Source organism: Dendrobates tinctorius, unplaced genomic scaffold (genome assembly GCF_039654945.1).
Source record: "Dendrobates tinctorius isolate UK_male_01 unplaced genomic scaffold, ASM3965494v1 ptg000129l, whole genome shotgun sequence".
In the NCBI taxonomy this organism is placed as follows: Eukaryota; Metazoa; Chordata; class Amphibia; order Anura; family Dendrobatidae; genus Dendrobates; species Dendrobates tinctorius.
This window is the reverse complement of record NW_027361797.1, coordinates 10,504,914-10,523,355: the sequence shown is the minus strand read 5'-3', so window position 1 is coordinate 10,523,355 and position 18,442 is coordinate 10,504,914. Positions and strand designations below refer to the sequence as shown.

The following is an 18,442-nucleotide window of genomic DNA, read 5'->3' as shown; positions in this document are numbered from 1 at the left end:
TCCTATTTTCCTCCTACTGCCCGTGTCAGCTGGGTTGTGGTGAAGTAGTGAGAAACAGTGGACATTGAGAACAGAGAAATGAAACGAAGGCAAGAAACTGGAAAATGTTTAAAGTTTTAAAGGAAACATAACACTGTAAACGCTATTTCTTGTATATATTCCCTACCCTACCAAGTACCCATTCAGTAAAAAGTTTATTTTTGAATTGCAGTGTCCTTCACTGAACTGTGAAACATCTGGTCCTGGCAACTCAGCAACATCAGTTACATGCGGCTTGCACGGGCGTAGTGCTCTCACAGGACAAGTCCAAAGACCAAGCCAGGACCTTCACATTAAGGTAGCATGCCAGGACGCAAGAGATGAGTACCTCGCCCACAGCTACCTCCCTGCGTCATGTTACAGAACAGTCACCTAAGCCTTGGGAGAGCTGGTGGTAACACTGCTGGAACATCGTCAGCACCGGAGGTGAGTAAGGTGTAAGGCTACGGTCACACCATCAGTATTTCACATCAGTATTTGTAAGCCAAAATCACGAGAGGAACAATCAGAGGAAAACTATAATAGAAACACGTCACCACTTCTGTATTTATCACCCAGCCCTGGTTTTTGCTTACAGATACTGAAGTAAAATACTGACCAAATACTGAATGTGTGACTGCAGCCTTATTGTTTTATAAGGGGGGGAGACTTAATGATTGAAAATCGGTTGCCCGAGTAGTGGACAACCCCTTTAAGGCTACACACAGTCTGTATATAAAAGTTGTATTGTTTCCATTAATTTTCTTTTTTTTCCTGCAGTGAAGACTTTAGCAATTTTAATATCTGTCAGCTCACTCCACTGAAATGCCAAATATAATTCTAGTTACCCTGACAGGCCTAGCTGAAAGAACACATTTGACGTGGTTCTCTGGCATAAACTAATATAATTGTTCAATCGGCAGAACTGCTGTGAGCAAATAATTCTCGCTGAGGTTTGAACAGTTACGGATTGGAGCGTCTACGTTAGTGGTTTTCATACATTTATCCTGAAATGATTATTTCCTGCAGACTGGCGGTGTGTATCTATTATGTTTTCATGTTCATGTTGCCATATATACTTTTTTTCTTCCAAACAGCATTGTCATTTACTCAGTGAGTTATGTACCTCATGTCTATGAAGGCACGCTGAAATAACTTCTATATGTCAATATAATAGTTACCCATGGGGCATTTGCATCAATCTAATGTACAGTATGTGATATGTGGAAGCTGGAAAGAAAGAAAAAAAAACTTAAAGGAAACCTGTCAGGTCCAATAACACTATTAACCTGCCTGCAGATATAGAGTTAATCTGCAGGTTAGCAGCAACATATAGGTGCCTATACATAGTATCAAAAGTGCAGCATGCCAGAGAAAATGAACTTTATTCCTCCTGGTAGCCACTGGCTTTCAGTCATGCAGGCATGTCAGAGCAATTACAGTGAACAGTGACAGCACTGAGCGAGGCGGCTGTAAACACACCCCAATAGCTGACTGACAGCCACCTCAGCAGTGCCTCAATGCAGAGCTGGATGTCAGTCAGTGCAGGGATGTGCTTATAGCCTCCGCTCTCAGTGCTGTCACCCAGTTACTGTAATTGCTCTTTGCATGACTGAAAGCTGGTGGCTTCTGGGAGAAGTAAAGTTAATTTTTTCCGGGTGCCGCACTTTCCTAACACAATTAAGCTATACATTAACCCTATATCCAGGTTTATAGCGTAAGTTTGATCAACAAAAAGCATTACAAGAAATGCAGGGTTGGAATGATGTGGTCTTTAAGGCCGCAGATAAGGGTGGTAACCTGGTGATTTGGCCCAAAGAGCTCTATGAAAATCAGGCCTACGAAGCGGTTACTGTAGGTACAAGCCCCAAGTCAATTTTGGAAGCTATACAAAAATTAAGTCCAAAACTTCCAACTTTTTATTTAATCCCTAAGATTCATAAAGATCCTCTCAATCCCCCAGGGAGACCAATTGTGGCAGGTAACGATGGTTTATGCGAAATTATCTGTGACACACTAGAGTTTTATCTCAGGCCATTGGTTACCAGCCTTCTATCGTACATTAGGGATACCACGTCTGCTTTGTAGAGATTGGACAATATGCATCTAACTGAAAACATGATTATGGTTACGGCAGACGTGGAGTACCTATATACATCGATTAGGCATAAGGATGGCTTAGCAGCAGCATCGTGGTACTTGAAAACAAGCAATCTTGATGCACATCTTGTGGATTTGCTCTTAGTCCTGTTGGAATTTATTTTGACCCATAATTGTTTTATTTTTAATAAAATTTTTTTTTTGCAAAAACAGGGTACTGCGATGGGGGCTTCCTGTGCACCCTCGTATGCTAATTTGTTCTTGGGTGCGTGGGAAAGGGAGATATTCATTAGCATCATTAGCAACCCTGTACCCGGTATTGAGAACACACATCATTGGATGAGATACATCGATGATATGTGGTTCATATGGGAGGGTCCCCAACAGGACTTGGATTGCTTAATGGCCAGACTTAATCAAAATGATTTGAATATTAAACTGATCTATAAAGCCGGTAGGGAGCTTGATTTTTTGGATATTCAAATCAAGACATCGTCAAATGGAGGTATTATGACAGAGGTGTGTTATGATTGAGTCACCGTAGGAGGCAAAAACAGAAATGCTAGCTAAGTCCAGAAAACCAGAGAGGTTGGCAGCTATCGGATTGCAGACCCCTGATCCTATCCACAACAACTAACAGTAGCCGTGGGGGGTTCCTACGATGCCCTAGACCCCTCGATCACAGCCGGAGAATTAAATAGGCCTAAAGAAAGAAAGGGGAAATCTAAATTGCCCCAGAGCAGACCCCAAAGCAATAGGCAGCCCCCAACATATAATGACGGTGAAGCAAGATGAAAACACTAACACAGACAGAAAGATAGACTGAGCAAAGACGGGGCCCAAGCTAACTAGATAGGAAAGGACAGGAAGGCTGCTGTCTGCAATCCGTGAAAAACCCTATGAAAATAAGAGCCAACAGACTGACAGTGAAAAAGGCCCTGAAGACGCTAGGCTTCAAAAAAGCTATGTCAGTACTCAGGAATATTCTGAAGACAGAGCAACCAGCAAAAGGAGATTCAGCTCACCCCAGCAGGGAACGGCAGAATCCAGAAAAGCAAGGAAAACAAAAACAAAACACAAATGCTAACAGTCGAAGCAGAAAACTTAGCTTTAGTGGAGCAGGAATCAGACTGGTTTCCTAGAAGTCCACAGAGAAATCACCCGCAGGGCAGAAGGGCGTCGGCAGCCTTATATCCAGTCCGTGACTCCACTCAGCCAGTCATCCTCATTAGGCTCAGGTGCCTGATAATCAGGCTCATTACCTTCCTTTACCAGAATAGGGAGTTCACCAGACCTCAGTGACGAAGGGGAAAATGAACTCACAACAGTACCTCCCCCTTGAGGAGGGGTCACCGAACCCTCAACCACGCCACCAGGGCGATCAGGGTGAGCCCGATGAAAGGCACGCACCAATCTTTTGGCATGAATATCAGAGGCAGAGACCCAGGAATTATCCTCCTGACCATAACCCTTCCACTTAACCAAATACTGGAGTCTCCGTCTAGCCAGACGGGAATCCAGTATTTTCTCTACCTCATATTCCATGTTACCTTCAACCAATACAGGGTCTGGAGGTGCCATCCCAGGAACAACTGGTTCAACAAACCTCTTCAACAAGGACTTATGGAACACATTATGGATTTTAAATGTGACAGGAAGAGCCAAACGAAAAGAGACCGGATTAATAATCTCCAAAATCTTGTAAGGTCCAATAAATCTAGGCTTAAACTTAGGAGAAGCCACCTTCATAGCAATATTTTTTGATGATAACCACACCATATCACCAATCTTAAACTGAGGACCAATGGTCCAATGTCGATTGGAAAACCGCTGGGCCTTTTCCTGGGAGAGAGATAACTTATCCACCACTTGGTCCCAGATCTGGTGCATTCTCTCCACCACAGTGTCAACACCTGGGCAGGCAGAAGGCTCCACCTGCCCTGAAGAAAATCGAGGATGAAACCCAAAGTTACAAAAAAAAGGTGACATCAAAGTGGCAGAACTAGCTCTATTATTTAAAGCAAATTCGGCCAAGGGCAAAAATGAAACCCAATCATCCTGATCAGCGGAAATAAAACATCTCAAATATGACTCCAAGGTCTGGTTTGTTCTCTCTGTCTGCCCATTGGTCTGAGGGTGAAAAGCAGAGTAGAAGGACAACTGAATTCCCAGCTTGGAACAGAAGGTCCTCCAAAATCTAGACACAAATTGAACTCCTCTGTCAGACACAATGTTCTCAGGAATCCCGTGTAAGCGAACCACCTGTTGCAAAAAGAGGGGCACCAACTCAGAGGAAGATGGCAACTTAGGGAGTGGTACAAGATGAACCATCTTAGAGAACCTATCACAAATCACCCAAATAACAGTCATTCTTTGAGAGACCGGCATATCAGAGATGAAATCCATTGAAATATGGGTCCATGGCCTCCTGGGGACCGGCAAAGGCATCAACATCCCACTAGAGCGAGAACAAGATTTAGACCGGGAGCAAGTCCCACAGGACTGCACAAAATTCCTGACATCATGAGACATGGTGGGCCACCAAAAAGAGCGGCTCACCAGATCTCTAGTACCAAAAATACCTGGATGACCAGCCAATCCAGAGCAATGAACTTCAGACATCACTCTCTTCTTCCACTGGTCAGGAACATACAACTTTCCACTGGGACAACGCTCAGGTTTGTCCTCCTGGAACTCTTGCAGAGCAAGTCTCAAATCGGGCGAGATGGCAGAAAGAACTACCCCTTCGCCTAAGATGGTAGCAGGCTTGGTCACCACAGGAGAATCAGCAAAGAAACTCCTAGAGAGGGCGTCTGCCTTGACATTCTTAGTTCCAGGAAGAAAAGAGACCACAAAATCAAAACGTGTAAAAAACAAGGCCCACCTAGCCTGTCTAGGGTTCAAGCGTTTAGCCGACTCTAGGTAAATCAAATTCTTGTGGTCAGTGAGGACCACAACTTGGTGTTTAGCTCCCTCCAACCAATGTCTCCACTCCTCAAATGCCCATTTCATGGCCAACAGTTCCCGATTCCCCACAACATAGTTACGTTCAGATGGAGAGAACTTTCGGGAAAAGAAAGCACAGGGATTCATTTTAGATGTTACAGGATCCTTTTGGGACAAAACCGCTCCTGCTCCAATCTCAGAAGCATCCACCTCTACCTGGAGTGAGACATCAGGTTGCCGCAAAACCGGGGCGGAGGTAAATCTTCGCTTCAGCTCCTGAAAGGAAGCAACAACCTCCGGAGACCAATTCAACACATCAGCACCCTTCTTAGTCAGATCAGTCAATGGCTTGGCAATACTAGAAAATTTTGCTATAAATTTCCGATAAAAATTAGCAAAACCCAAAAACTTCTGGAGGGCCTTCAAAGAAGTGGGCTGAACCCAATCATAAATGGCCTGTACCTTGGCCGGGTCCATTTCAATAGTTGACGGAGACAAAATAAATCCCAAAAATGAAATCCTCTGTACTCCAAAAAGGCATTTCGATCCTTTGACATACAGGAAATTCTCCCTCAAGATCCGGAACACAGTCCGAATATGTTCCACGTGAGAATCCCAATCCTTGGAGAAGATCAAAATATCATCCAAATAGATAATCAAAAATTTATCGACAAAGTCTCGGAAAATATCGTTCATGAAGCACTGGAAGACAGAAGGGGCATTAGTGAGCCCAAAAGGCATCACCAGGTACTCAAAATGTCCTTCCGGAGTATTAAACGCCGTCTTCCATTCATCCCCCTGCTTAATGCGGATAAGATTATACGCCCCCCTGAGGTCAAGCTTGGTAAACCAGCAAGCACCTCTAACTCTAGAGAATAGATCCGAAATCAGGGGTAACGGATACTGATATTTAATAGTAATTTTATTGAGGGCACGATAATCAATACAAGGCCTTAAAGAACCATCCTTTTTGGCCACAAAAAAAAACCCGGCACCTAAGGGTGAAGAGGATGGTCTAATATGACCCTTCTCCAACGCCTCCTTAATATAGGACCGCATAGCCTCGTGCTCAGGTACAGATAAATTGAAGAGCCGACCCTTGGGAAATTTACACCCCGGGCTTAGTTCAATTGCACAGTCATAACTCCTATGAGGAGGCAAGGACGCAGACTCATTCTCACTAAATACATCATAAAAGTCCGCCAAATAGTCAGGAACATCATGCGACTGAGGAGAGGTGGAAAAAAACGGAGCCTCACTAAAGGCACACCGACAACCCCAACTCACCACTGACACAGATTTCCAATCCAAAACTGGATTATGAATTTGCAAGCAGGGAAACCCCAGAACAACAGCATCATGCAGACCATGCAACACCAAAAATCTGCAATTTTCTTGATGGTCTGGGGCGACCCGCATGACCACCTGGGTCCAAAACTGAGGTTTATTTTTAGCCAAAGGAGTACCATCAATCCCCCTCAAAGGGATAGGCGTCTGCAGAGGTGTCATCGGAAATCCACAACGTTTAGAAAAATCCAAGTCCATTAGGTTTAGCGCTGCTCCCGAATCCACAAAAGCCTTGGTGGAAAATGTGGACAGGGAGCAGATCAGAGTAATTGCCAGAAGAAACTTAGGTTGAACACCACCAATAGAAAACGTGTGTGCAAAGCGTTTCTCTCGTTTAGGACAAACAGAAATAATATGCGAGGCATCTCCACAGAAAAAACACAGCTTATTACGCCTTCTGAACTCCTGACGTTGCGCCTTAGACAAAACTCTATCACATTGCATAGGTTCAGACGTCTGTTCAACCGGTGGCAACACCTCTCGTGCAATCCTGCGTTCACGTAAACGCCGATCAACCTGAATGGCTAATGACATAGAATCGTCCAGACCAGAGGGAACAGGAAATCCCACCATAGTATCTTTTACGGCTTCTGACAAACCCTTCCGAAAGAGAGCAGCCAAGGCATTATCATTCCAGGTAGTAAGGACCGCCCACTTTCGGAACTTTTGACAGTACAACTTTGCAGAATCTCGACCCTGGTTCAATGCCAACAGGGTCTTTTCAGCCTGATCAATAGCATTAGGTTCGTCATACAACAACCCCAAAGCTTGAAAGAATGCGTTCACATTAGTCAGAATAGGATCTTCTGGTTTCAAAGAAAAAGCCCAATCCTGGGGATCGCCACGCAGCAAAGAGATGACAATTTTAACCTGCTGCGCGGAGCTCCCTGACGAGTTAGGCTTCCAGGCAAAAAATAATTTACAATTATTTTTGAAACTCAAAAATTTAGATCGATCCCCAAAAAATACATCAGGTGTAGGGATCTTTGGTTCAACAGCATGCGAACGAGCAAGGTAGGCGGAAATTCCCCGCACTTCCGCAGCGAGCTGCTCCACACGATCAGACAATTGCTTTATCTCCATTGAGAGAAAAAAAATTCCCCCTACTGCCTCAGAGATATAGAGGAAAGAATATACACACACTTTTTTTTTTTTTTTTTTTAAACACAATTCTTTCCTGCTATTGAGTACCCTAGGATCTGCGGTATGGCGGGTGATTCTGTTATGATTGAGTCACCGTAGGAGGCAAAAACAGAAATGCTAGCTAAGTCCAGAAAACCAGAGAGGTTGGCAGCTATCGGATTGCAGACCCCTGATCCTATCCACAACAACTAACAGTAGCCGTGGGGAGTTCCTACAATGCCCTAGACCCCTCGATCACAGCCGGAGAATTAAATAGGCCTAAAGAAAGAAAGGGGAAATCTAAACTGCCCCATAGCAGACCCCAAAGCAATAGGCAGCCCCCAACATATAATGACGGTAAAGCAAGATGAAAACACTAACACAGACAGAAAGATAGACTGAGCAAAGACGGGGCCCAAGCTAACTAGATAGGAAAGGACAGGAAGGCTGCTGTCTGCAATCCGTGAAAAACAGTATGAAAATAAGAGCCAACAGACTGACAGTGAAAAAGGCCCTGAAGACGCTAGGCTTCAAAAAAGCTATGTCAGTACTCAGGAATATTCTGAAGACAGAGCAACCGGCAAAAGGAGATCACAGCTCACCCCAGCAGGGAATGGCAGAATCCAGAAAAGCAAGGAAAACAAAAACAAAACACAAATGCTAACAGGCAAAGCAGAAAACTTAGCTTTAGAGGAGCAGGAATCAGACTGGTGTCCTAGAAGTCCACAGAGAAATCACCCGCAGGGCAGAAGGGCGTCGGCAGCCTTATATCCAGTCCGTGACTCCACTCAGCCAGTCATCCTCATTAGGCTCAGGTGCCTGATAATCAGGCTCATTACCTTCCTTTACCAGAATAGGGAGTTCACCAGACCTCAGTGACGAAGGGGAAAATGAACTCACAACAGAGGTGTATAGAAAACCTACTGCAACTAACACCTTGTTGCATGCAACATCTTCCCATCTCATATCTACTATAAGAGGGATACCAACGGGTAAGTTCTTGAGAGTTAAGCATATCTGCTTGGATGAGCATTCCTTTGAACATCAATCTAAAATTTTGAGGAAAAGATTCCATGATAGGGGATATAGTAAAAAAATGATTTTTTATGGATATCATCGTGCTAAATATACCCCCAGAAATGATTTGTTATATAGGAATATAGTTAAGAAAGATACAGACAACCAAATTCGTTTAATTTCCACATTCAATAGCCAATGGTCTGAGTTTAAAGAAATTATTAAAAAACATTAGCCTATTTTGTTGTCAGATCCCGTTTTGAGTAAATGTTTACCCTCTTCACCTTTGATTACCGCAAGGAGATCAAAAAATCTCAAAGATTTGCTAGTACATAGCCACTATGAGACACCATCGACTGCTAATAACACTTGGCTAGAGATAAAGGGATTTTTCCCTTGCGGGCATTGTAAAGGATGTGATAACATGGTTAAAGCCAAAGAATTTTCGAATGCAAGTGGTACCCGTAATTTTGTTATCAGACATTTCATTACTTGTTCAACCAAAGGGGTTGTATATTGTGTGCAATGTCCATGTGGAAAACTTTATATTGGACTTACAAAACGGGAATTACGTGTACACATTAGGGAACATGTCAGGGACATTGAGAAGGGACGAACAGTTTCTGATCCGTCTCTTCTCAAAACTGTACCTCGACATTTCTTCCATTATCATAACAGTGATTCGAGTCTATTGGTTGCGAAGGGAATTGATGTTATCCAAATGGGATCAAGAGGAGGTGATTTTGGAAAAAATCTTGCTAAATTGGAAGGCAAATGGATTTATAGGTTGGGGACTTTAGTCCCAAATGGGTTAAACAAAAGTTTTGGATTCAGTGCTTTCTTGTAATGGGGTCGTATTGGCTGTTCATGAATTAATATGTGAATATATATATATATATATATATATATATATATATATATATATATATATATTTAAATCAAGAAAAAAGGGCAGCACTACCAAAATAATACAGCAGGTACAAAACCTATTCAGCAGTGTCCAAACAGCCAAAATGACAAAAGAAAAAAAATATATATATATATATATATTTTTAGGGGTTGTAGGGAGTGTTTTTCATGTTTTTTATTATTTTTAATTTTTTTTTATTGTAGTACAGATGGAAATTCTATTGTTTGTTGTCATTGTGCTTTGGCATCCTAGATAATTTAAAGGGAATCTGTCACCCCTTTTTTGAGATATCATATAATGATATCATTCAATTTAGTGTCACATAAGGATCCTCTTAGTACTTTTGTTTCCCCCTGACCCCGCACCTTTCATGCATAAATACCTTTTTTATATCGGTTCAGATGTATGCAAACTGCCACGGTCTGGTCCGCTGGGCGGGGCTTATTCACCTGCTCCCCCCCCTCCCTGTCTTGCTCTACGCATTTCTTCTTGTGTAGAGCAAGACAGGGGGGGGGAGCAGTTGAATAAGCCCCGCCCATCGGACCGGACCGCGGCAGTTTACATACATCTGAACCGATATAAAAAAGGTATTTATGCATGAAAGGTGCGGGGTCATGGGGAAGCAAAAGTACTAAGAGAATCCTTATGTGACACACAATTGAATGATATCATTATATGATATCTCAAAAAAGGGGTGACGGATTCCCTTTAAGGAGGAGTCTATATCGTGATGGATGCTTCTACCAAGTTTGATCTAATGGAATTGTGTATATTAGTTTGTGCACTGTAATAAATTTATAATCAGTATTATTATATTCACTTAATATTCATATATTCACTTGTATATATTATTAATATGAATCTTAAAAATGTATTATGAGCATTTTATATTATTATTATTTTTCTTGTTTATTCACAAGTATTGGGAATTATTTATTTTTATTTTATATGAGTCATTTGTTATTAATTGTATATGATGTATTCACTTAATTATTATATTTATATAAATTGGTGTTTTGCTGTAATTTAATTTCTTTATATTTGGTTGCACATTATAATTATAAAAATTGTTAGTTTATGTACTGTATTGATTTATGTGGATTATAAAAGGTCCGCATTGATTAGTCTTTTGAAAAATGCTTAGATAATCTTACACTACACAATTATTAGCTATTTTTCTTTTTTTTAATAAATATCTGTTTCCTGATTATATTGGTAGAATTAGAATCACATTTATATATCTCCATGTCTTCTATGTGCGCGCTGCTGATTTCTATCTGCGCCCTGTCTTGAAAGTCTCTGGCAACATGGTGCCTGCTGACACGCATCACCTGTGATTCAGGGAGTCTGCTGTTCGGCTTTTTTCACTGACCGGAGGTGACGAGACTCTTTGTGAGGCAGCGGGAGAATGACGTGGCGCGCCGCAATGTGGGAGTACTATTGGAGCTATCGGATTAATTAATTGAACTCTTCTGATTGGTTTTGGACCATTTAAATATCCGCTCTCCCTCTCCCCCGTCACGCCCACTGAAGAAGACGAAACGCGCGTCGGGGTGAGGGACGCGGCAGCCACTCCACACATTACAGTTTGCCAGGTGAGATTTAGTCTGAGCGTTGTTATCGCTCATATCATTGACACGCTATGTGTTTCCACACAATTGTATAGTTGCACATGTGAAATTTGGCAGATAGTAGGGCTTTATTCAGTTTGCGCTGATAATAGCTATGGCAGTTGCCGGGCTTATATAAATGGAAGCAGGATTTTTTTCTAGCGCATTTTGAAATTATATTGTATCATATTCATGCCATTAATTGCTAGCAATTTATAAATGTCTCATACCTGCTGCGCATATGATATTCGTGTATTGGGGTGACTAGCCCCTTTTGTCGTCCCACAATTGAGGTTGCCTTATTGTTTATTTGATGTTTTTAAATACTTTTTGATAAAAATTATTTTTATAATATTTATGTAAAAGTGTGCATTTTCTGTTCACCTTGTTTTACTGTGGTGTTACAGACGGGTTACATATTTATAACGTAAGTGGACCTGATAGGTTCGCTTTAAAGTGAGAGTAGCAGCATTCTCTGTGTCCCTTTGCCCATCTCACTCTGCTATTAATTCCAGGGTTAAAATGCAAAGCCGTGGAAGTTTTTTCTGACTTTCCACTACAGCTAGGCGTGGACTATAATGCAATGAAAGAGACCTTGATTAGGAAATATAACCTCACCCCAGAAGTATATCGGAAAACGTTCTGGATTCTACAGTGAGGAATATCTTACACCTATGCCTAGTTCATGATTACTTTTAGGATCTGAGGACTTTGTGTTACCATCTTTATGGAACTAGAGGATCTCATCATGAAGGATCAATTTCTTCACATCTGTCTCATGGATGTGCGACAATTTGTATGCGACCAAGAGCTTAAAACTGCTGATCAGGCTGCAAAAATTACTCTTATGCTGCCAACAGGATACCAAAAGCTAAGATCAGGATTCAGCATGATGGAATGTAATCCAGTCTGGTACCCCTCGACATCTGACAGCCGATCACCAGGTCATTCTACATCTACTTATTCTGAGGACATTGGGACCAAACACTATTTTATTGATACACATCAATTGTACAAAGATGGGATAAGTTAGTGTCGCTCATCCTGATAGGAATAAAAGTCCCACTATTGCTATACAAAGCTGTTTAGGCCCTCACCTTCTTATGTGTTGCTACGAGTGAAATGAGGAATAATAAATGCCAATCTATCACTTAGGGCAATTGATTTATAACTGGTCTCAGAGATATGAGAGCAGAAATAAACCTGGTGCATTCAAAGATCACCTTTGAGGATATAATTCCTGCAAAAACCATGTCCATATCAGGAGTTGGGGGGAGGTAGCCCTTCCATAGCCCGAGTGTATCTGGACTGGGGAGCAGGGAAAGGACTGAGGAGAGTGAGAGCATCTTATACTATACGTACCAATGTGGGTTTTCTTTGGCACCGACTTGGGCAGGATGGTTTTCCAGTATGTCCCTGAATTACAAATTAATGTATACAGAAATAATTGAGGCAAGGATCTGTGTAATGATTTGGGGAAATGTACTGAACTGGATGGAGAACCAAGAACAAATGCCATATGGATAGTGCACTAGCCATGTCCTTTTCTGTCTCCACTGTATTGGGGAATTATCACACTTTGTGGTTAAATGCATCTTAAAGTTGGGTTCAAATGCTAAGCATAGAGGGGTCAGACTTACACAGGCAGCAGCAAGTGTACGATTAACACTGGACAGAAAAGCTAGCAAGCTTAAGTAGAAGACTAATCAAGGGAAGTGAACACAGATGATTGCAACACAGACCCAGCACAACCAAAACAGTCTGACAACCTCTACACAAAAGTAACAGCAGACAGGAACAGTGTGGAGATTGTGACATTTTGTAATAGTGTGTAAGGGTTGATCGTAGATAACTATATTGTTAGATTTGTGATGTAATATGTTATCTGACCAGTAGAGGGCTGCAGAAAGAGGCTGGATTTGGAGCATAGTGGTATTTGGAGGGTGGTTGGGAGGAGTCAAAGGAGAGTCCTGGTGGAAGTGAAGCTGCGGATCTTTGGAAAAAATCTGCACAGGACAGTGCGACTCTGGGACTCGTTGTTTGGCTTGACATGAACCGACTCGTGAGGACAACCAAGTACACAGCATCTTGGATTAGGCCACGTGAGGCCTTATCTGTAAGGGCTTAGGGAAGCCAGACATTACAGAGATCAGCACTGCCTAAGCCTTCAAGACGGCGTTTCTATCGTTAAGGATGTAGGGTAGCCCTGCGTTGGAGAGGTCGACATTCCCTAAGAGCTTGAAGATGGCATTTCTGAGTATTCAGGACTCAGCCCAGCAAAACCCTTCTACTTCAATTTTAGGACGTACTGGTACCGTCTTACATCTGAATACTGTACATACAGAATATGCACATGCATAAATGGCCTTATAGAGGTGCAGTTAGTTAGGAGAAAAAGCATTTTCTGTAAGTGACACTTTAAAAAAACTGCTCCGAGTAAGTGATTACCAAAGTACTCGCACAACACTGTCATTTTATTGATTTATGTATAGAAAGGGTTATTTGCATTGTATTTTGCTTGTATTTAACTGTTAATTCTGCTGTGTTATTGAGAGTAGCTGCTGTCATTGTATGTTATTTATACACTTTACCACCATCATTTCCTCTGCTTTATAAGCTGGTTAGTAAATATTGATATTATATTATCTAATCTTTGTGCGTGTCTGCGATTATTGCTGTACCCCTCGTCCTGTGGCCATCCATCATCCACGTTTCAATCGGGCCTTATCCAACTTCCTAATTGCATGAACCAAGCATTAACGCTCTAATATAAGTGAATACTGTTCCACCTCTTCCGCCAAGTTGTCACATACACACTTCTCAGCAAGTAACATTGGTGCAACTGCAAGGGGTTAATTTCTGAAACGCACAGTATTTCAAAATAACACATGCTGCAATAACATAGCCAGTCTCTGATTTATGCTGATTCAAGATTATTATTCCAAAACAGCTACACAAAAGGAAATAAATATCCTAAATACAATTAAGGTAACTTTAGATATTTTTACATTTTGATATAATATAAAATCCAATAAACACTAAAAATGTATAATGTATTGTAATGATCTGTACACTATAATTATGCCATTAATTAGCATAGACAACTACCGAAAATAGTTCCTAATAAATGTTCAAATTGTTTGCAAAACAACCCAAAAGCTTTACATAACTGTGCAGCCTCAAAATAAAAGAAAATGGCTGAGAAAATGCGAAGAGGCAAAGCTGAAACATTCTCTTCGTTTTTTAAAGGGGTTTTCCCGAAATCAAAATTTATTACCCTTTCCATAGGATAGGGGATAGCTTTTGATCACTGGGGTGGTCCAAATGCAAAGATCCCCAGTAATGCTGAGAACGGGGAACCCAAACCCCAAGTGTAGTACTGTTGAATGGAGTAGAGGTACGCATGCTCAGCCTCTGCTCCATTCATTGTTTATGGGACTGCCAGGGATAGCCGAATGGGGTTCCTTGACTATTTCCGGCACAACCATTGACAATGAATAGAGTGGAGGCCAATATTTCTTACCTTCGCCCCATTCAAGATGGTGTTTTGCAAAGCCTCTTGCTTGAAGCTTGACGGCCCCATTCACAGGATTTAAAAGAAAAAGACAAAAAAGTTGTTCCATAATGGAGACATTTCAGGCAAATGTAGTGGCGAGATAAGCATAGAATAGGCACAACTCTGAGAGTTTGTAAGGAGTGGACCAGCTTCTTCTCCACCTTGTGCTGGTCATGCACAATGGCAATCACAATGTCTAATGCAAGGTGTGAAAGAAAAATAAGGAACCACTGGGCATTGCTAGAAAAAATGGGTAGCAGTACTGCAGTCGCTTTATTGAGGCTACGCATTTCAGCCCTGCACAGGTGCCTTCATCTGGCACCTGTATGGTGCTGAAATGCGTAGCCTCAATAAAGTGACCGTACTTCAACCCATGATTTGTATTTTTTCCAGTAACGCCCAGTGTTTCCTTGTTTTTCTTCCACACCATCCATTCTCAGGATTGTTGGCGTCCCAGTGGTTGAATCAGCTAAGAATATTATCTCATGGATAGGGTCAGGGGCAGAAATATCTTTGATGCAACCATGGTTCAAAAGAGGGGACCCGTTTTCACCTCCAAACCAGGTGGAACTGTGCACCTGTGCATTATTATGAGCTATTGGACTGCAAAGGGTACATATACTGTTTTTGTTCAGAGGCCATATTTTTTCTGTTTGCCAGTGGATAGGAGGTAACTTCCAATTTTGATAAAACAACCTTTAACCCCTTTCCGACATTGGGCGTAATAATATGCTGATGTCGGACACCCTCCCTTTGATGTGAGTTACGGCGGTGAGCCCACATTTTTCCCGGCACATGTCAGCTGTTTTGAACAGCTGACATGTGCCTGAAACAGCCGCGGGTGGAATCGCGGTGTTCGGCACTCATAGCAAGTCAACAATTGTGCTACATACAGATGGTCTGATCATCAACCATATGTAGGAGAGCAGATCAGGTTAAGGCAGCTTCTAGTTTCCCATGGAGACTATTGAAGCATGCCAAAAGTAAAAAAACATGTTTTAAAAAAAAATATAAAAGTTCAAATCCCATTTCGCCCCATTCCAAATAAAACAATAAACAATGACTATAAAAAAGAAATCACCTGATCGCTAAACGGCGTAATGAGAAAAAAAGTCTAAACACTAGAATTACGTTTTTTTTTGTTGCCGCAACATTGAATTAATATGCAATAACCGGTCATAAAAAGATCGTATCTGCACCAAAATGGTAGCATTAAAAACGTCAGCTTGGCACGTAAAAAATAAGCCCTCATCCTACCAGAGGTCACAAAAAATTGAGACGCTACGAGTATCGAAAAATGGCACAATTTTTTTTCTATAACAAACTTTAGAATTTTTTCCCCCCACTTACTGGTAAATAATAAAGAACCTAGACATGTTTGGTATCTATGAACTCATAATGACCTGGAGAATCAAAATGGCAGGTCAGTTTTAGCAGTTAGTGAACACAGTAAAAAGGCAAAACAAAAAAAAATTGTGGAATTGAACTTTTCTTGCAATTTCACCTCACCTGGAATTTTTTTTCCCATTTTTCAGTACCCGATATGTTAAAACCAATGGTGTCATTCAAAAGTACAACTCGTCCCACAAAAAACAAGCCCTCACATGGCCATATTGACAGAAAAATAAAAAAGCTATGGCTCTGGGAATAAGGGGAGCAAAAAACGAAAACACAAAAATGAAAATACCTCCAGTCATGAATGGGTTAAAATAAAAATCTGTTTGTTCTGTAAGGGATTAACCAGAGGGGTTAACTTTAATGATGAAAACATTGAGAGCTATCACTGTTGGATCACTAGAACTCCAATCCATGAGACCCACGTGGATCTTCAGTACAAAAGGCTGAGTCGCAGAACAAGATGCAGACTTAAATTTCACAAACCTCGGTGTTGGGGTAAGCAAAGATCATGGGTTAGATACCCCTGAAAACAGGTGCCAAAAACAAAAGCAAAAAACGTATGCTGATCACTTCACCTGCTGCTCTTCTGTGTCAATTCCCTGGTCACTCACTGGTCTTCTCTCTTCCTCTTCTAGTGTGGTTGGTGCATGATCGATACCAGGGCCGCCATCAGGGCATTACTGCCCTGACTCTTGTATGGGGCCCGATGAGCAGAGGGGGTCCGCATTGGGCCCCATCTCATCTGCTCACCGGGCCCTAGCGGCAGTATTCTGCCGGTGAAGAAACATTACAGAATGCTGTAGATAAGCCCCTGATGGCGGTGCCGGCAGCTGATACTCAAAAAATGGGGTGACAGATTCCCTTTAAGGTCATTTGTAAATTAAAAAAAGGGCATGCCAATACTTTAAGCATTGAAAACCCTATTAATTATTAAGGCTGTGTGCCCACGATCAGGAATAATAGCGTTTTAGACGCAGCGTATTTTCACAGTGTCCAAAACGCTGTGTTCTACATTACAATCACAGTGGACTAATAGAAATCCCATGCGCACCATGCTTCTATTTAACACTGCATAAACTCACCCATGGTATGGGATTCCAAGATGCAGCGTGTCAATTTCTGTAGCGGATACATTTAGTCTCCTCAGCGTATTCTTTCCAATCGACTGTCATTAGATGCTGTAAATCCATATAGTTTCAAAACACAAGTGTGTAACGTAGAACGCAGCGTTTTGGACGGAGGTGGATACGCTGCATCCAAAACACAACTTTTCCTGATCCTGGATATGTAGCCTAATAGTTATTATTTACAAAGTTTAAAAAATGCAAAGTGTAATACATTCCATTAAAGGCATACACAAAACGTTCATGTAAGAGAATGGTCAGCCATAATATACTGAACAGCCATGTTGGTTCTAGCAGTCATCTTGTGCAAAGTTATAAACCAACTAAATTTGTAAAAGAAGGAAAAAGATGCGGCACTCACCCAGATTTGCAGTGCAGTGTTTCTTTATTCAACCATTAAAGGTCACACAATAAAGGACGGGCAGATAACATGAGGCATGCGGGGAAAAAAGACGGACCAACTAATTCTGCTTCTAATAAGCTAATAAGCTAATAAGATGTACTTCTGATAGATTGGAGACACAAGATGAGATCATAGCCATTAGCAGGTATAGTGGACTTACACACAGGTTAATTGAATCAGCTGCAGGGCAATGAAATAACAGAAAAAGGGTAAAGTATTGTAATAAATAAGTATATCAAGTGATCAATGACAGTAGTTATAATAATAATACATTTTATTTCTATAGCGCCGACATATTCCGCAGCACTTTACATTTCAGAGGGGACGTCTACAGACAATAGACATTACAGCATAACAATAATCACATAGATCATAACAGATACCAAGAGGAATGAGGGCCCTGCTCGCAAGCTTACAATCTATGAGGAAAAAAAAAAAGGAGACACGAAAGGTGGGTGGTAACAATTGCCCTGATTGTTTGGACCAGCTATAATGTTAAGTGTGTAACAGTACAGACACAGAGGGCTAATGGATGCATAAAACATCTGGGAACCTGGTTATGGTAAAACTTTTGGCTGTGCCACACAGGGATAGATTAGGTTAATGTGTTGAGGCGATAGGCCAGTCTGAATAAATGCATCTTCAGTGCACGCTTAAAATTGTGGGGATTGGGGACTAGTCGTATTGACCTGGGAAGTGCAATCCAAAGAATTGGCACAGCACGTATAAAGTCTTGGAGACGGGAGTGGGAGGTTCTGATTATTTAGGATGCTAACCTCAGGTCATCAGCAGAAAGGAGGGCGCTGGTAGGGTGGTATACTGATACAAGGGAGGAGATGTAGGGTGGTACTGAGCCATGGAGAGCTTTGTGGGTGAGGGTAATAAGTTTAT

General features: G+C 41.6%; 1 long non-coding RNA gene across 1 annotated transcript; it reads left to right on the top strand.

Moving 5' to 3' along the window:
* The first annotated feature begins 216 nt into the window (after positions 1-216).
* On the top strand, positions 217-12,150 carry LOC141047629 (uncharacterized). The gene is made up of 2 exons (XR_012219855.1): positions 217-465; positions 10,803-12,150. It is a non-coding gene; the product is annotated as an uncharacterized lncRNA (long non-coding RNA).
* Positions 12,151-18,442: the final 6,292 nt, after the last annotated feature.